Here is an 18,181-nt window from a genome sequence, read left to right as displayed (position 1 = left end):
AGCCTACTCTCTCCCTCAGAGGCCGAAAGATGACAGTTAGGGAGGGAGGAGCCTCTTTCTTCAGGCTAGCCCCTGATGGAACTGGGCCATGTAAATGGTGTCTTTAAACACATGCAAAGTACTGGTCAGTTTATTTTGGCACGAGTCACAAACTCGTATCCTGGCAGTAAAAATATAACATTCACATGTAAAATAACTAATAATTTTCTGCTCATTCGGGATACAAAATGACCTGCCATTGGCAGCCACTTCACTCTGTTTAAAGGTACCATGAACCTAACCACTAAAGAATTAACACCCTGATCCTATCCACTTAAAGGAAGGGAGGTCACAGGCCTGAATCTGCAGGACCTGAGCAGAGCAGTGGATGAGGGCGAGTCTTGGAGATGGTTCATCCACAGGGTTGCCATGCATCAGTGTCAATATGAAGGCAGTTAACAACAAATACTTAATGTAAGGTAAAATGTGGACTCACCAGTTGTTGCTGCAGTTGCTTCAGTGTTGACAGTGGGCTGTGTTGGGGTTTCAGTTTGGAGACCAATGGCAACTGACAAAACCAAAAGCATTACGTGATTGGGGACAGCTTAAAACATTTTGCCTCACTCTGAAGAATGGTCCAGCCCTGGAGATTATATTCTTCAAAACTAATTACAGTTAGCCTTCTGTATCCACAGGATCAAGCATCCACAATTTAAAAATATTTAAAATAATGTATACACAAATTCCAAAAAGCAAACCTAGATTTTGCCATTATATATAAGATACACTATCTTATTGTGCCGTTATATATAATGGGACTTGAGCATCCATGAATTTTATCCATGGGAAATCTGGGAACCAAACCCCAGCAGATAGCAAGGGCCTCATGTAGATAAATTCATAATAATCTATTCAAGGATGTGTGTATTATGCATCTTCAGGTCGCCTAACCCTAACCCTAAAGTGCAAAGATATAATACTGAGCACTAAAGTTAGGATCATCCAGTCCATTATACTTCCATGTACAGATGTACAAAAAGACCAAGAGATAGATCCTACAGCAGATCAAGCCTGAAATCTCCTTGGAAGCCAAGATGATGAAACTGAGGCTGTCATATTTTGGCCACATCATGAGAAGGCATGATTCAATAGATAAGATAATAATGCTAGGGAAGGTAGACGGCAACAGAAAAAGACTGCATGCTAGGTGGCTAGACTATATCAGAGAAGACACAGTCCTGAATCTGTAGAACTTGAGTAGACCAGTGGAACACAGCTGGTCTTGGAGATGTCTCATCCACAGGGTTGCCATGCATCTGGACCAGTTCAAAGGCAGTTAACAACAAATATTTAATGTAAGATAAAATGTGGAATCACCAGTTGTCGCTGTAGTTGTTTCAGTGTTGACAATGGGCTGTGTTGGAATTTCAGTTTGGAGAGCATCAGAAGCTGGGTAAAGCAAAAGCATGCCATGATTGGGGACAGCTCAAAACATTTTGCCTTACTCTGTCTAATGAAAGGGCCCACCCTGGAGATGATATTCTTCCAAAATAATCAGATAAATCTGCAATCATCAGTTCACAGACATGTGCATTATGCACCTTCAAGTCACCTAACCCTAATTCTAACCATAAAGTGAAAAGATATAACACTGAACACTAAAGTGAAACCAGAGTTTAATTCCCAAGTCAACCATGAAACCCAGTGTGTGGCCTTAGACAAGGTGCATGTTCTCAGCCTCAGGGAAAGGCAATGGCAAACTTTCTCTGAACAAATCCTGTCAAGAGAATCCCATGACCAGGTCACCATATGTCAGAAATGACTTGACGCCACACAACAACAACAACTAAAGTTAGAATCATCCAGTTCACTGCATTCCCAATCACCATGTATGAATATGAATGCTGAATAGTGAAGAAAGCCAACAGGAAGGGAACAAATTCATTTGAGATGTAGTGATGGAGAAGAGTGCTGAAGACAGCATGGACAAACAAAAAGACAATCAAATAAATCCTAGAACAGATTAAGCCTGAAACTGAGGCTGTTGTACTTTAGCTACATCATGAGAAGGCATGAATCACTAGAAAAGATAATAATGGTAGGGAAGATCGAAGGTAGCAGAAAAAGACCACATTCCAGGTGTCTAGATTCTTATCAGGGAGGTGACACAGGTCTTGGTGGCATCTCATCCACAGGGCTGCTATGAGTTAGGGTTGACTTCAAAGTAGTTAACAACAAATACTTCAGGTAAGATAAAATGTGGACTCACCAGTTGTCACTGCAGTTGCTTCAGTGTTGACAGTTGGCTGTGTTGGAGTTTCAGTTTGGAGAACATCAGCAGCTGGCAAAAGCAAAGGTATGTCACAATTGTGGACAGCTTAAAACATTTTGCCTCACTCTCTAATGAAAGGTCCACCCCTGGAAATATTCTTTTTTTAAAAAAAATGACTGTCAGCGCTCTGTATCCATGAATTTTTTTATCCCCAGATGCAAGTATCCACAGTTTGAAAATATTTAAAATATATGTGAATTCCAAAAGCCAAACCCTGATTTTGCCATTTTATACAACAGATACCGTCTTATTGTGCCATTGCCTATAATGAGACAGTAGCATCCACAAATTTTAGTACCCATTGGAGATCCTGGAACCAAATCCCAGCAGATACCAAGGACCCACTCTAGATATATCTGCAATAATCTATTCACAGATGTGCGTGTTATGTGCCTTCAAGTTGCTTAAGCCTAACCCTAAAATGCAAAGATATATCACTGAACACTAAAGTTAGAATCATTCAGTCCGTTATATTTCCATGTATGTATGTGAGAGCTGGACAGTGAAATGATCTGACGGAAAGAAAATAAACACATTTGAGTACTGTGAAGGAGAAGAGTGCTGAGAATACTGTGGACAGTCAAAAAGAAAAACAGATAGATCCTTCAGCAGATCAAGCCTGAAATCTTCCTGGAAGCCAAGGTAATGAAACTGAGATCGTCATACTTTGACCACATCATATCCCACTAGAAAAGATAATAATGGCAGTAAAGGTAAGAAGTAGGAGAAGAACAGGTTGCTCACCTGTAACTGTGTTTCTTCGAGTGGTCATCTGCGAATTCACACAAATGGGTTTATTCTGCGCCTGCGCAGCAATCTTCGGAAACTTCTAGAATCTCTAGGCAGAAAGTAATGTATCTTTCTGCAACTTTTTGGCGGTAGCTCCGCCCACCCATATAAATGGACTTCTTAACGTATGTCTTGCATTCACCTTAACTGTTCAATGAATGCTCTAGCCACTTGTGGAGAGAAACCATGCCAAGTCTGAATGCACAGGAGGTTGAGTATGAGCAAACAGCCTATGGGTTCACCAGAGTTATAAACTATAGTGTGGTTTAACATGAGGTGACAGGACTACTTTCCTAGGAGATCTTTGTAGAACCTTTGAGACTAACTGAAAAGAATAAGTTAACACATAGGTTTCATAGTTCTTCAGTGCTGGCGTGGGCGAAGCCACAGTGCAGCGTCCGCACACTGGACACCATGACCCCACTGCCCGGGTGCCATTTTGGCATGTGCTGGTCTACACCAACATGGCTGGTGCTGTGTCCCAAATGTGTGCAGCGCCCAAAAGGGCAACATCGTGCTGCACCCTGAAGCTATGGCACCCCTTCGAGGGCACACAAAAAGGATCCGTTTTTTCCAATCCGGACAGTAAAGGCCGGCAGCCTGTATAGATGTCATTTCAGTGCCGTACCTGTATAGTTCATTCAGTCTTTTTCAGATGCATTTGGTCAATTAAAATTAACCAGCTTGGTAGATTGAAGGGGATGCTGCTGGATATAGTTATCTGACTTTGTCAGAAGTAAGGCCTTTGACAAGGTTTTCCCCATGACATTCTTGCAAAACACGCTTGTAAAACGTGGGCTAGACAAAGTAATGTTTAAAGATATCTGTAATTGGTTGACCCCGGCGAACCCAAAGGGTGCTCAACAATGGCTCTTTCATACTGGCGGGAAGATGTGACCAGTGGAGTCCCACAGGGCTCTGTCCTGGGCCCAGTTTTTATTCAACATCTTTATCAATGAACAGAATTGGGAGATACTTATCAGATTTGCAGGATGAGATGACACCCAAATTAGGAGGAATAGCTAATACTCCAGAGGACCGGATTAACATTAAAAAATGATCTGAATAGACTAGAAAAGCTGGGCCAAAGTTTGAATCTGATCCTAACCAAAAGGAATGACTTGGTTAATGAAGTGCAGTGGTGGGATCCTTAGGTGTGGAAGTGACCATGTTCTCCTGGAGGTTGTTATACAGTGGAAAAGAGAAAGAAAAGGAGAAAGCCAGGCCTAGTCAGACACACATTCTAGACTTCGGGAGAGCGGAATTCAGTAAACTTAGAGAAATACTGGATCCCATGGTCAGGAATGCTAAAAAGAGAAGGGAGTTCAAGATGGATGGGAGTTTCTCAAAAGTGAGATACTGAAGGCACAAATTAAACAGTTCCAGTGAGAAAGAAAAATGGGAGGTGTCGCAAAACCCAGGATGGATGACCAAGGAACTTTCAGCTCAGCTAATTTTTAAAAGGTAACATGTATTAACAATGGAAAAATGGGGAAATCACCCAAAGGAATTCAAAGAATAGCTAGCATGTGTAGAGATAGTAGAAAAGCTTAAGCAGACAGAATGAACTACAAGTCGCAGAGTCGAAATAACTCAGGCTTGCTAGAGAGGTTAAGCAACAAAAAGGCTTTTTTGGATATGTCCGCAGCAGCAAAAGAAAGGAGAAAAGGAAATGGTAGGACCACGTGTGGAGAAGATGGCAAATGCTCAACCGAAGACATAAAAAAAGGCAGACAGAATTACTCAACACTTTCTTTGCCTCAGTCTTCTCAGAAAAGCAAAGGGGAACTCAACCTGAGGATAATGAGCAGCGGGACAGAATGGGGAATTTCAAGTAAAAATAAGTAAGAGAGATAGTACCAGGATAATCCCTGTTTTACCTAAATGAATTAAAGTCTCAGGACCAGATGCGCTACATTCCAAGGTATTAAGAAAACTGGCAAATGTAATCATCGACGAGGACATTGCAATAATCTTTGAAAACTCCTGGGAGAACGAACAGGAAGACCAGTCCCAGCAGACTGGAGGAGGGCAAACGTTTGTCCCCATCTTCAAAAGGGGAAGAAGAAAGAGGTCCCAACAATTTTTCCTTCAGTTAGTCTGACTCAATACCAGGAAAGATTCTCGGAAAGATTCTAGAGCCAGATCATTAACAAGATCGTTGTGAACATCTAGAAAGCAATTGCCATAATCACAAAAAGTACAACATGGGGTTTCAGAGAAACAAGTTCATGCCCCAAATCTATCTCTTCTTTGATAAAACTACCGCTGGGAATGCTTGATTTCAGTAAGGCCTTTGACAACGTTCCCCATGACATTCTTGCAAACAAGCTTGTAAAATGTGGGCTAGACAAAGCAACTGTTAGTGGATATGTAACTTGGTTGACCGACGACACCCAACGGGTGCTCAACAATGGCACCTTTTCATCCTGGAGAGATTGACCATGTGGGGGTCCCACAGTTTGTCCTGGGCCCAGTGCTATTCAACATCTTTATCAATGACCTGGATGACAGGATTGGGTAAGCATAATCTTACAATTTGCAGATGACACCAAATTAGGGGGAATAGCTGAATACCCCAGAGGACAGGTATCAAAATTCAAAATGACCTGAATAGACTACGAAAGCTGGGCCACAGCTAATAGAATGAACTTCAACAGGGAGAAATGTAGGTACTGCACTTAGGGCAAAAAAATGAAAATGCACAGATATAGGATGGGGGACGGCATCTGGCTTAAGGAGACCACATATGAAAGGTCATAGGAGTCCAAGTAGACCACAAGTTGAAACATGAATCAACCGTGCGTAGCTTGGGCAGCTCAACAAGGCCAATGTGATTTTAGTCGCCATCAATGAAGTATATGTGTCTAGATCAAGGGAAGTAATAGTGCCACTATATCTGCTCTGGTCAGGCCCACTGAAATACTGTGTCAGTTCTGGGCCCACATTCAAAAGGCATTGAGAAAGTGGAGCTGTCCAAAGGAGGCGACTAAATGGTGAACGTCTGGAAACCATGCCCTATGAGGACGCCTTAGGGAGCTGGGGATGTTTAGCCTGAGAGAGAAGGTTAAGAGGTATACAATAGCCGTTTAAATATTTGAAAGGATGTCATATTGAGAGGGGACAACTTGTTTTCTGCTTGCCCAGAGAACGGGCCGGAACAGAGAATGGAGCAGCTACAGGAAAGCGATTTCACCTCAACATGGATAAGAACTCTCCTGCACAGTAAGGCTGTTTCGACAGTGGAAACACTCCCTCGGGTGGTGGGTCTCCTTCCTTGGGGTCTTTAAGCAGAGGGCTGGATGGCCATCTGTTGGGATGCTTTGATTTGTCATTTCCTGCATGGCAGGGGGTTGGACTGGATGGCCCGTGCAAGTCTCTTCCAACTCTATGATTCTAATGCATCTAAGGGCAGACTGAGTCTATGAAAGCTCCATGCTGCCAACCCTTCTTTCTTCCAGTTTGTCTAAAGGTGCTACAAATATCTTTGCATATATTTTACAGATCACATGGCTCTGTCTTTGAATTCTGTTACTAGGAGTTGCCTCTTGTTTCATCCTCATTGTTTTGTTTGTCAAGCCTGCTAACATAGGTAGATCATCTTGATTAGAAAGAGCTGTTCTGCCATTAGAAACTACTAACTACAGTGCTACACGACAGAAAAAATATTCGGGTGCTACAGTGATTTAGCTTGGATGCAAATGTCTCACTGTGCATCCCCTCCCCGCTCTCTCTCTCTCTCTCTCTCTCTGAGCATGATTTCTCATCTGTGCAACCTGCCTGCAACATTTATAAATACACTGGTTTATGGAAAGCTCATAGGAATTCTTTCTTTGCAAAAGAAAACAGACTCTAAACCATTCATTTTTACAATTAAATCATTGGACTTTCTTTTTTTACTTTTCTAATATGAAGAGCCTTACCTTTCCCGCGCGCTTGCAGATGTGGCTCTTGCCAGGAAAAGTAGTCATCCCTTCATGAAGGCCTTCTGTGTGTGCCAACACTGTTGTACATAATATTCTTTGGCATCTGTTCTCCCTCCCTGAAAGTTTCACTTGTGGCACTGCAACAGACTTTATATACCTACATCAGCCCAGTATGGTTTTTCAGTGTGACTATGTTGCATATTCTTCAGTTTACATCGTAGGTTAAAAATAGCAGTTTGGGTCAAGATTTACTAAACACATTCGGTTGAATTCAGAAATAGAACAATTAGTGCAAGCTAAAAAAACCAACTTACCACTCTGCGTTTCGTTCGAATTCGGGTGCATTTTGACACCAAAACCGCCCTCCGCCGGGGTACAGCCCAGGTGAATTCCTGATAGAATCCAAGCTGCACTTGGCCCGCGACAGCAGCTGCAAAATGCATGCGATAAACTCCAGATGGTCCCGAATTCAAATGGAAATGTGCGAGTGGTCAAGTCACGTTTTTTAGCTGTGCACTAATCTCCTAAGTGGAGCTTGCACTTACCTCCCAGTGAAATAAATGAAACCTGTCATGACTAATTTTTAATATGGTTTAATGTATCTACCAGACAAACTAACCTGGCCTATTGCCCACACTGCAGAATTAAAGCAGTTTGACACTACTTTAACTGTCATGGACTCCGTCAATGCAGAACCCTAGGATAGTTTATTTTGGTGAGGTATTCAGCCTGATCTTCAAAGAGCTCTGGTGCTCTCTGTCAAGCTGCTTTATATCTGCAGTGTGGATACACCCTAGTCTAGAAGCAACCATAAAGATAATGCTTCTGCATTAAGTGACATGATGTTCCGAGCTTATTAGAGAAAATATTTCTTAATCATTGATAAAAATAAATGAAAGTGGCAGCAAAAAATTAGGGCATTTAAGCATTACAGACAAACTCTAAAGTCAAAAGGCTTTCATGGCGACATCCGTAGTTTTTTGTGGTTTTTTCGGGCTATGTGGCCATGTTCTAGAAAAGTTCTTCCCTGATGTTTCGCCACATCATACCCAAGTCCTTCCCAGGCAAAACATTCTCTGAAGATGCCAGCCACAGATAGTGGTGTGAAACGTCAGGAAGAAACTTTTCTGGAACATGGCCACATAGCCCGAAAAAAACACAAAAAAGTACCAAATATTTTTCTAAGACCACATCTTCACTGCAGAAATAATGCTATTGAGAGTCCTGGGAATTGTAGTTGTTGTGGCACCAGAGCTCTCACTCAGTTCCACAACATGAGGCGCCATGGCATGTTAAAGTGATGTCAAAACTGGACTATTTCTACAGTGCGGATGTGGCCTAAGGAGATTATCACGTGGCTCTTAAAAAAAACTATTTACTGCTGCCGAATTCAATTCCAATTTGGGATACATCCAGATTTATTTGAATGGATTTTTTTCTGCCAATGCTGCCCGGCAGTAGGTGCATCCCAAGAACATCTGGCTAGAATCTGGTTCAGCTGGCCTCTTTTCAAAGCCAGGAGCTTCCTGGCTTTGCAAATCGACCGCTGGACTCAGATTCTAGCCAGATGTTACCCGGGAGCATTTGTTTTGGTGGCAGCAGCAGCAAAAAAACATGTGCAATAGTACTTGGATGTATCCCAATTTGAATTGGATTTGGCCAGCGATCCATTTTTTAAACTGTGTAACTAATCTCCCTAGATACATGTTTTGTTGCTGAGAGGGAGGGTCTTTTCAACATTCAAGAATCTGGACACCCCAAATGAGGGAAAATTTCAGTACAGTCACGTAAACATGGCTTCCTCTCAGCAAAAAAAGAAGAAAGAAAAAGGAAAGAAGGAAGGAAGAAGGAAAGGAAAGGAAAGAAGAAAAAGCCATTCATAGTTCACCAAGCTCAGAAATTCTTGTTGTGAGCGACCTGTCCAGTTCTCTCCTAAATGAAACTGATATTCCCTCTGGGGAAGGGTGTGTGTGGAAATGAAACAAGAACATTTTCAATGGTTTTTGCTATGGATTTTTTTCAGTTGCTGCCCAAAATTAAGACAGTACAGATTTCTGTAAATTTATTTTATAATACACCAAACAACATATATAAAATGCAATCCAAATTAAAAAAGATTACATGTAAACTACATGTTGCAAGTTGACCTGTCATGTTGGTCACTCGGATCTTCTCCTCTTGAAACTGATGCCCAAGAAGACATGTATCCTGCTTGTTTTATAGTTTTTAAGTTGCCATTTTATCTAAGGGGCACTGTTTACTGTGCACTGATATAATAGGACTTGGCATCCCTACATTTTGGTATCCACGGGAGCCCTGGAACCGAACCCCAGCAGATACCAGGATCCATTGTCTGTATCAACATTTATCAAAATCTGATTGATTCAATGGTCTGCTCTAATTGGGCTCACAACTAGATTTAGGCAGTTCACCTCTGACACTGAGGGTCATCTACACCAGCCAGAATACTCCAGACTGTTTCTATACTATCTATTGCCCCCCAAACTGCTCTGGATTTCCCCATTCCTCCACATACAGTGTGAAGTGGCAAATTGTCCTCATATTGGATGGGCCACCTCATTGTACACCTCAGATGGAAGACTTGTGCCAGCAGCAGCAACAGTGCCGCAGTTGACACAAATGGGCACACTGTGCTAAACACCACCCTGACATTGCTTATGGATTGCTCTGGTTTTCCTATAAAATTGCAAGCAAAAGTGAGAGGTTTTTAAAAAATTGTTTAAGATAACGGTAGGGTGGATTTAGTGTGGACACTGGCTTCTGTCATGAAAACAGCCTGTATTCAAATCATGGATTTGGCCCTGCATCAATGTGACAGGTTTCCATGAAGACAGGGGGAATCCTACATTGGCCTGTCTATACACCCTAGTAGCCTAAGCAAACCACTGTCTCTCTCTTCTCTGCCTCATTTCCAATTTGCTATAATAATAATCATCTAGTTAAAAGGCTGTATAAACCTTTAATGCATTCAGGAACCCCAGTATATAATCACCCGTCATATTATTTTGGTGGTTATACGCCTCGTGATTAAGCGCCTTATTGCTTACAATAAACCCAGCAGGCAAATGGAGAAAAATGCTTTTCATCTTTCTCTCTCTGCATGACATCCATACCACTTTTGTTCTCTCCAGGTGTAAGGCATGGGGGAGCTGTGAAAGTGTTCCTTTTGCAGATGGAAAAATCCGTTTGGCAAAAGGGACACTTTTACCACCCTCTCCCATGCTTTTACAACGGAGAGAACAAAGTGCTTCGGCGTCATGCTAATGTGCTTCTCTCTGTTCGCCTGACCGGTTCGTTTTTAAGGATAAGACTCTTAAACACATCTAAATCAATTGTTAGTTCTGTTTTCCATGTCTTAGAGCCTTATCACATTACAAAAACCCAGCAGGCAACAGGAGAATGTTATTTACCAGGTTTCTTTGATCCACTCGGTTTACTCTATTTGAAATAGACAATTGCATGTTAGGCCATAGAAACTAACAGGTTTACAAGCCCATGGGATCTGAAACCTTAGTATTTCTTCAGTTGGCTTTTTGTGTGTGTGTCAGATGTACAGATGATAAATTCTTATTATAAAACTAAAGATCTCTACTAAGGCCCGGTACAGACCACCGGTTTGCAGCGGCCCTCAGTCAAAATTAGGGGCTCGGGATTGCGTAGCAACCCACATGGTCCCGCCCTAGTGCGGGCGGCCGCCACCATCATGGTGCGGCCCCATCCCATGGGGGCAGCCATGATGACACCAAGCGTGGTGCAGCATTCCCGCACGTCATGGACACCACACTTGTGTCATCAACATACAACAGTTTGCCAATGGCCACCACTCAGGCATCCATTGTGTGCACCAAGAAGACCTGCTTGCGGATTCTTTTTGGTGCAGAGGGAATTCACACGGTTTGGGTTGCTGTGGCTCCTCAGGAGCAAAACGGTGCCCCACTCCACCATTTTGGGGCAGTCTGTCGAGCCCCTATACAATGAAAGGAACAGAATTAAATGAGATCAATTTCAAGCCAGACACTCAAACTAAAAATCCCCCCCATACCTCCACTGAAAACAAAAAACCAGGGATGTCCCTGTAAGTTTAACCACCAGGACGATTATTCCAGGAGCTGCACGCCACCAGTCCCTGTCTGTTTATCTGAAAGGATTCAATGGTGTTTTTCATGGTCTTCAGTGGGCATAGTCAGAGGTCCTCTGTAGTCATGTTCAATAGCAGCAAATTATAGAGGTTGCACATAAAGCCTCCATCAAATGTCAAGATAGTGTGTCAAACTGCTTTGTTTTGGAAACAGGTGGGTCAAGTCTGATGTTTTTTTCAGAGATTTCAGAGGAGAGGTTAAATATATACAACTTTTGCCAGAGGATGACAATAAAGGATTCCACACCAGCCCCTTTCAACTAATCGTACTTTAGCCTAAGATGGGAAGGAGGAGAGCCTTGGAAAGTAACTTGTATGAAATTTCCCAGAGTTTTGCTAGGGGGATAGGACTCCTAGCGACTGGATCCTCTACTACAACGGTATAGTATTATTAGCTTTAAAATAAAGCAATTTAATGAATTTCAAAATATTAATTTCCTCCTAATTTCATCTTATTCCTAGTGCTTGATAGAATAATTATGTAAATTTGTAATAATTGTAAATAAATTATTGGAAAAAGAATTCTCGATAATATATGTGTAGGTGTACAACGTGCATACCATAAAAAATTCAAAAACAAACATTGCAAGTTTAATGCAAGAATATGTAATATTCCTCTCCTTCTATAGTACATAGCTTCAGCTCCAATGGTGACCCTTTTGATTAAATTTCCAAGAATGCTGTAACAGACCACTTGGTTAATTGTTTGAGAAAAAATTTAATAATAAAATGCTGCGTTCATCTACATGCCAGCATAGCTCCATGACTGAGAAACCTACTAGAAGCCTCCAACTCCGCACAAATGTAGAGTTGTGCACCTTGAGGCTCCTTTGGCTTTAAAATGTATTAATTAATTGTAACTAATTAAAAGTGTTTAAAGCCACGTGGTTGTTGTTTTGGCATTGGACTATGACACTGGAAACCAGGGTTCAATCCCTGCTTGGCTACTGGGTGACCTTAGGCAAGTCACACACTCCGCCCTTAGAGAGGGGCAAGGCAATCCCCCCCTCTGAACAAATCTTGCAAGGAATGACCCTAATGTCACACTGCAAGTGCATCCACACTACAGAAATAATCTGGTTTGAAAATTCTGGGAAATGTAGTTTGTTGTGCTCTGGGGCCCACAACAAACTAACAATTCCCCGCCTTTCCTAGCATGAGCCGGGCAGGTAAAGAGTGGTGAAACCAGATTATTTCTGCAGGAGGATGTAGCCAACAATAGGTTCAGTGCTATCTTAAAGTATGCATACGCAGAAAGCACTGAATGGAATACCAAAATAAAAGAGAAGAGAGGAGAAATAGACAGAGAGTTTATGGTTTGTAACCAAAGAGAAGTGGTACTTCTGCGCTTGCATAATAATGGCTGGGCTGTGGAAGTTCAGTAGAAAAGAACCAGAACTGACCTCCCTTGAGAAAGGACAGCTAGCAAAAGCTCCAAGATGTATTAGCCAGATATTATTTTGTATTTATCAAGTCTTTACTCTTTCATGAATGTATGTTTCAACTATTAAATTATAGATCTGGATGCTTATGGAGAATGAATGATAGGTAGCTTGACAGAGTCACACTGCCAAAGGGAGAGCCACGTGGACATTTTTCCAGGGCACTCTTTGTATTCTTATGCAAACAGCATGGGTTAGCGGAGACATTTGCAACAGGAAATTAGCCCAATGGTTGCACCTGTAGCCACATGCCGCCCAGGAGTCTTTGCAGAAGAATCATCTAACACACCACACCCACCGCTACCAATAACCTTTAAATACTTTAAAATGCCAATTTCAAGGGGTCTCACATCCTATGACAGCAATGCCCACACACACCAGAGTGACCAGGTCCTCCTTTTCCCATCCCTCTTTTAATTTCTAGTCTGAGGCCCAGGAGGAATTCCAAAATGCTTTTTTTTTGAGCCATAAAACCAGTGATGTCCCTAGGGTTTGGTGTCACCCCAGGTCTGGTAAATCATAGTGTCACCCCCCCTTCCATTGACCTCCTCCCATTTCACACCATACAGAATCCTTGAGTAATGTTTGCACTAAGGTTACTCGTAAATCATAACTTTCCATATACCACTGGGATGTAATCCATCGTTGTGACATAAAACCATAGCAAAATTAAATTAACCCTTCAATTACATAGCATATGCAGAACCTAAAGGGGTGTTGTAGTGAAGATTTGGTTAAAATATGATTTTTAAAGAAAAAATTAAATAATTTAAAATTTCCAAAAGGTCAGTTTTTAAAAACAATATAATTTTGAAATTTGAAATTTTAATTTTCAAAATTCTGGGCCTCTCCGTCTCCTTCCACTGAGCTTCACCCCACTCCCACCATCTCTTAAGCATTTTAAAGATATCAGATGATGCCACAGCCCATTTCTACCAAAAGTAGGTATTTGAGAAGTGTGTCCCCTCCCCCTTAGGGTGTCACCTGTACCATCCTCTCTCTCTCTCTTTCCCCCACACACACACACACACACAAACCACACCCCACCACTCCCCCCAGTGATGATCCACATAAAATCTGTCCTTTGTCTCCCATGCCTCAGCAGGTAAGCAAGGGTAACTCAACAGATTTATTAGTGCCGCTGCGGCGCAAGGGCTTGTTAGTTTTCACCCAGAGCATACATATGACCAAAAATTTTAGCCTGCAACAATGCGTCCTAATGATTACAGGAAAACTGTTGAGCAACAGAATTCCAGCATATAGGGAGAAGGGAAGGTGTGTGAGGAGAATGCAGCTGACCATGTGGTAGTTTTTGTTTATGTGTGTGTGTTTCTGATGGAGGTGTGGAAAGGAAAGGAGGATCGGGTTGTTGAAAATCAGTGGGCTAAGGGAGGGGGACAAAAGTGTGCAATTTGGGTTGAGAAGAAGTAGGAGAGATGAGGAGCAATGGGAAACTACAAATAAAGTAATAATTTAAAGGCAGATTCAGAGGGAGTGAGGGGGCGGGTCCAACAACCACGGACCTGCCCTGGAAGAGACAGAGCCCTCCTCCACGGCCAACTGTCATCATCTAGCCTGGAGGGAGTGAGGGGGGGTAGGGGCTAATTTTTTGTATGGCACTTTTACTGTACACCGCTATGATCATTGCGGAATAGCGGTCTATAATAAAACATTATTATTATTATTATTATTATATTATTATTTTCGTCAAGGGTTTGTTACTCATAAATACAGTTTTAAGATTGTTTTGCTCCGAGTTCTGTAAGTATATTGCAAGCCAACAAGGCATTTTAACAAAGATAATTCTCAGAAACTATGGTTGAGTACATAACAAAATCCAGTACACTTGTCCCTCCATATTCCTAGGGTAGGGCACCAGACCCCCTTAATATGGAAAAACACAAATACAAAAAAACACCCACTCTGTAATCTCAGTCCTCCAGTGCGACTCTGTGTTCAACGAACCGGAGGAGCTACAAATGCCTAGTAGAGTTTCTCCTAGGAATCTCTAGGTCATTCAGTGCAACTTTTGCGTTAAAAATTGACCATGGTGCATGGAGGACCTAGATATTCCTAGAAGAACTATTAATCAAATCCATGAATAATCAAAGCCACAAAATATCAAAAGCCCAAATATGGAGGGATGAGGTGTACATGTGAGATAGCTCTAAATAAACCATGTGAAATGAATTTATATTTCTATTTGAATCTTAAGGCTTTTATTTTGTAATGTCCTACTTTTGTTCTTGAATGTCCTACGTTTTGTGGTGTCTTGTTCTCTTTGGTGACTATGATATTTGCTCATCCTGAGCCGTGCGCGGCGCGCGCACCACCACACCACACCACAGCCCAAAATATGCTGGGAGTGACACAGAGTGGTTCTGGTTGCCACCCAATGATAAGTGCAATACACAGAGATGTTATCAGATGGAGACAAACCACTCTCCTATCCTACTCCCATTCTTCATAGCGCAATAGCAAGAGTTTCATATGCTGTCCACTTATCATCATCATCCCATCCAAAAGCACAATTGACCCACGATCACAACGAAAGCTTTCAAACAAGGTTGTGCGACCAGTCATTGTCCCATAATGAAGCAGTACGTCTGGCATTTGCTTAATGGGAGTTTGCATTAATGCAATGTCGCTTCAGTGATGGGACACTAGCGCTGCGATCTGAAGCCTTTTGCAGATCACTGTCAAAGACAGGTAAGGACAGGGAGCGATCCTGTCCTTATCCCGTCTGTGTGTGATAATCTCAACAGTGTGGCCCTCTGTAGTAAAATAAATAATCAGGTGGTATGTCTCTTGTTGGTCCCAGAAAGTTCTACTTCTAAAGCCAATGGTCAACTGCAAGTTCCAAGTTGAAGATGCTTAATCTCCTGCAGAACCAGAACCAACCCTCCCCTTGACAGGGTGAGTCAAGCTCCATTAAAACTACTCTATGGAGCATGTCTGGTTGAAAGCATCCATGCAGGACTCCCCAGAGCTGCCAGATCCCAATGAAAAAGTCTTCCTCTGAACAAGGTGCTGTGCGACAAAAGTGCCTGGGGGATGGTCTCTCCTGCTGGGATGAACCCCTAGGAACCGACTATCGCAAGACTGCTCTCTCTGAGACCACTCATCCTCAGATTGAGCCTATGGTGTGGCTGCAGTACAAGAGGATGACGTGTTGGGGAGACAGTGGCAACAGCAAGGTTGCCTCTGACCAAGTCAACAACACTGCAGGCTCTGCAGCATCTGGAATAACCCACATACACACAATAATCATTATCTATAGAGCACATTTCAACTCTCCTCTGCTTTTCACACACTGTGTGGAGCAGGTTTTGTGAGAGAGAGGGATTTCGGTGCATTTTGTTAGCCGCCCTGATCGTTTGAGGGGCGGGTACAAATAAATTTTATTTATTTATTATTTAAGGCAGGGTTGGAAGGAGAACTGTGGCCCCATTCATTTCTTATACTTCACATACAATTCCTGGGCTCAACAATTCTTCCATTCCACAACTATACCTTTTCCATCAGGATCAGTTGGTGATCCTGGATTCTAGTTTTAAAAAAGAAAAAACGATACAACCTTTTGCGGCAGACGCTGAAAGTTTCCCATCAAGCTTGTCCTAGTAGACGACCACATACAAAATACAGGCAAAGTTTTTCCTCCCAGCAGCACTTCGTGTGGTGGAGACTGGACCTTTTTAAAATCAAGTTCTCCTAAATCAAATTAAGCTTATCAGAAGCATTCTCATGTTAATTTTCCTAGTCAAGATTATTTGAAAATCAATGAAAAGCAAACTTACTTATCAGGAAGACTCCGTACAGATGGGAAACTCTCAGTTTGGTAACTCAGCAGCGTTTGATCATTTTCTTGGCGTGTTAAATCCTGTGGTTCCCCTTTAGCTCTCTTCGTCTCACTAGCAGGCAACTTCTTCTTCTCCTTCGGTGTCAAAAGGTTGGGCTTTAAATGTTCCACAGTCCCAGTTATGAAATTGTCCCTTCTTTTCAAGATCTTCCCCCGCCACCCTTTCCACAGTATTCTGAAATATTTTTTCCTATCCCAAAGGGTGATTTTTTTTCTTTAAAATGCTTCAGTATCGCCAGTGTGGCATAGAGGTCTAAGTGTTGGACTACAACTTGGACATGGACATGACATTATTTATTAACGCATACGACAGTACAAAAGCTAGAACATATAATGAACCAAATAGCCATAGACATGATACAGTCAGCGGACTACAAACTTTGTACACCAGTGTTCAGTAACCCTGGGAGACCTTGGGAAAGTGACCCGCTTCAGCCTCAGGGGAAGACATGGCAAAACTTCCTTTGAAACAAATCTTGCCAAGAAAATCTCAGGTAGGGTCGCCATAAGTTGGAAATGACTTGAAGGCCACAGTAACAACAAATCACACAAAACTGTGACAATTGATGTAGGTCTGGTCCAGTTCCTTATTCATTTCCGGTTTTCAGGATGTTCCTCTCTTTCCTTCCCCCTTGCCATTTGTGATTTAAAATAAAAATAAAAAAAGCTTATCTCCATTTTGTTTGAAATTTTTTTAAAAGCTTTATCTAGAGCATTTGAGATAAACATTATAATCTGTGATGGAAAGATCAACCCCACTCCTGCCACATACAAACACTAGTCAACCCTGGGTTGCCTCAGAAACCTGGGAACGAGTGTAGATCAGGATCAACTATCCCCTACTTAAATTCATGGGTCACTAATGGGGAAAAGGGATAATATTTCAGAACACGGTGTCGCCAGGGTCCGTTTAGAGGAATTTTCTTTGTAGTTTAGCTCAATATTGCCAAGGCTGGCTACGTGCGCCCACCGAAATCCGCCCCTCCCTCCATCCCCGTAAAACGGAGTAGACCGGGGATCCCACAAATGAACTGGACAACTTCTAGAATTAAAACCAATTATTTATAAGGGGAAACAACATACCGATTCACTAGCCATACACCACACCACATACAAGGTTCCGGAAAAGCATAGGTTAGCACTGAAAGGATTTTCGGCATCCACCGGGTATACCGTACCAGAATTGTAGACCTCCCTCCGGATCCCAAATGGAAATGAGCTGATGCATGAGGCTCAGCCATGGAATGACCTGGCCAGGAATCCGGAGCCAGGTCAGGTTCAAGTGGACACGCTCCCCCCTGAAATCCAGACCTAGCCCAGGAACAAGCAAATCTGGGAATTTTATAGCAAATCTTGCCTCTGGCAAAAGGTGCTGATGGTGAGAACAAAGGTTTAATTACTTTCTTTTCACCGGCTGTCCCTGTCTGATTGTCTTAGTGGTCCAAGCTGCTCGGACAACAGCCCTGGAAAGGGGGCAAGCGCCTCCAGGAGGCAAACCTTTGCTCTTCCTGTCCTCTATGCGACTCCCCCCCAGATCTCGCATAATGTGCTGCATGCCCCCTCCAGGGTGGTGACATGTCCCATGCCTTGCTGGCATGTGGACAGGCATTAGATTTCTCTAGGGTCATTAGGGTTATCATTTACCAAATTTATATGGAGCAGCATGGATAACCAGGAGAAAGAGAGGTTCATGAA

This window comes from Sceloporus undulatus, chromosome 2 (genome assembly GCF_019175285.1).
Source record: "Sceloporus undulatus isolate JIND9_A2432 ecotype Alabama chromosome 2, SceUnd_v1.1, whole genome shotgun sequence".
Lineage (NCBI taxonomy): Eukaryota > Metazoa > Chordata > Lepidosauria > Squamata > Phrynosomatidae > Sceloporus > Sceloporus undulatus.
Note: the sequence above shows the minus strand (reverse complement) of the source record.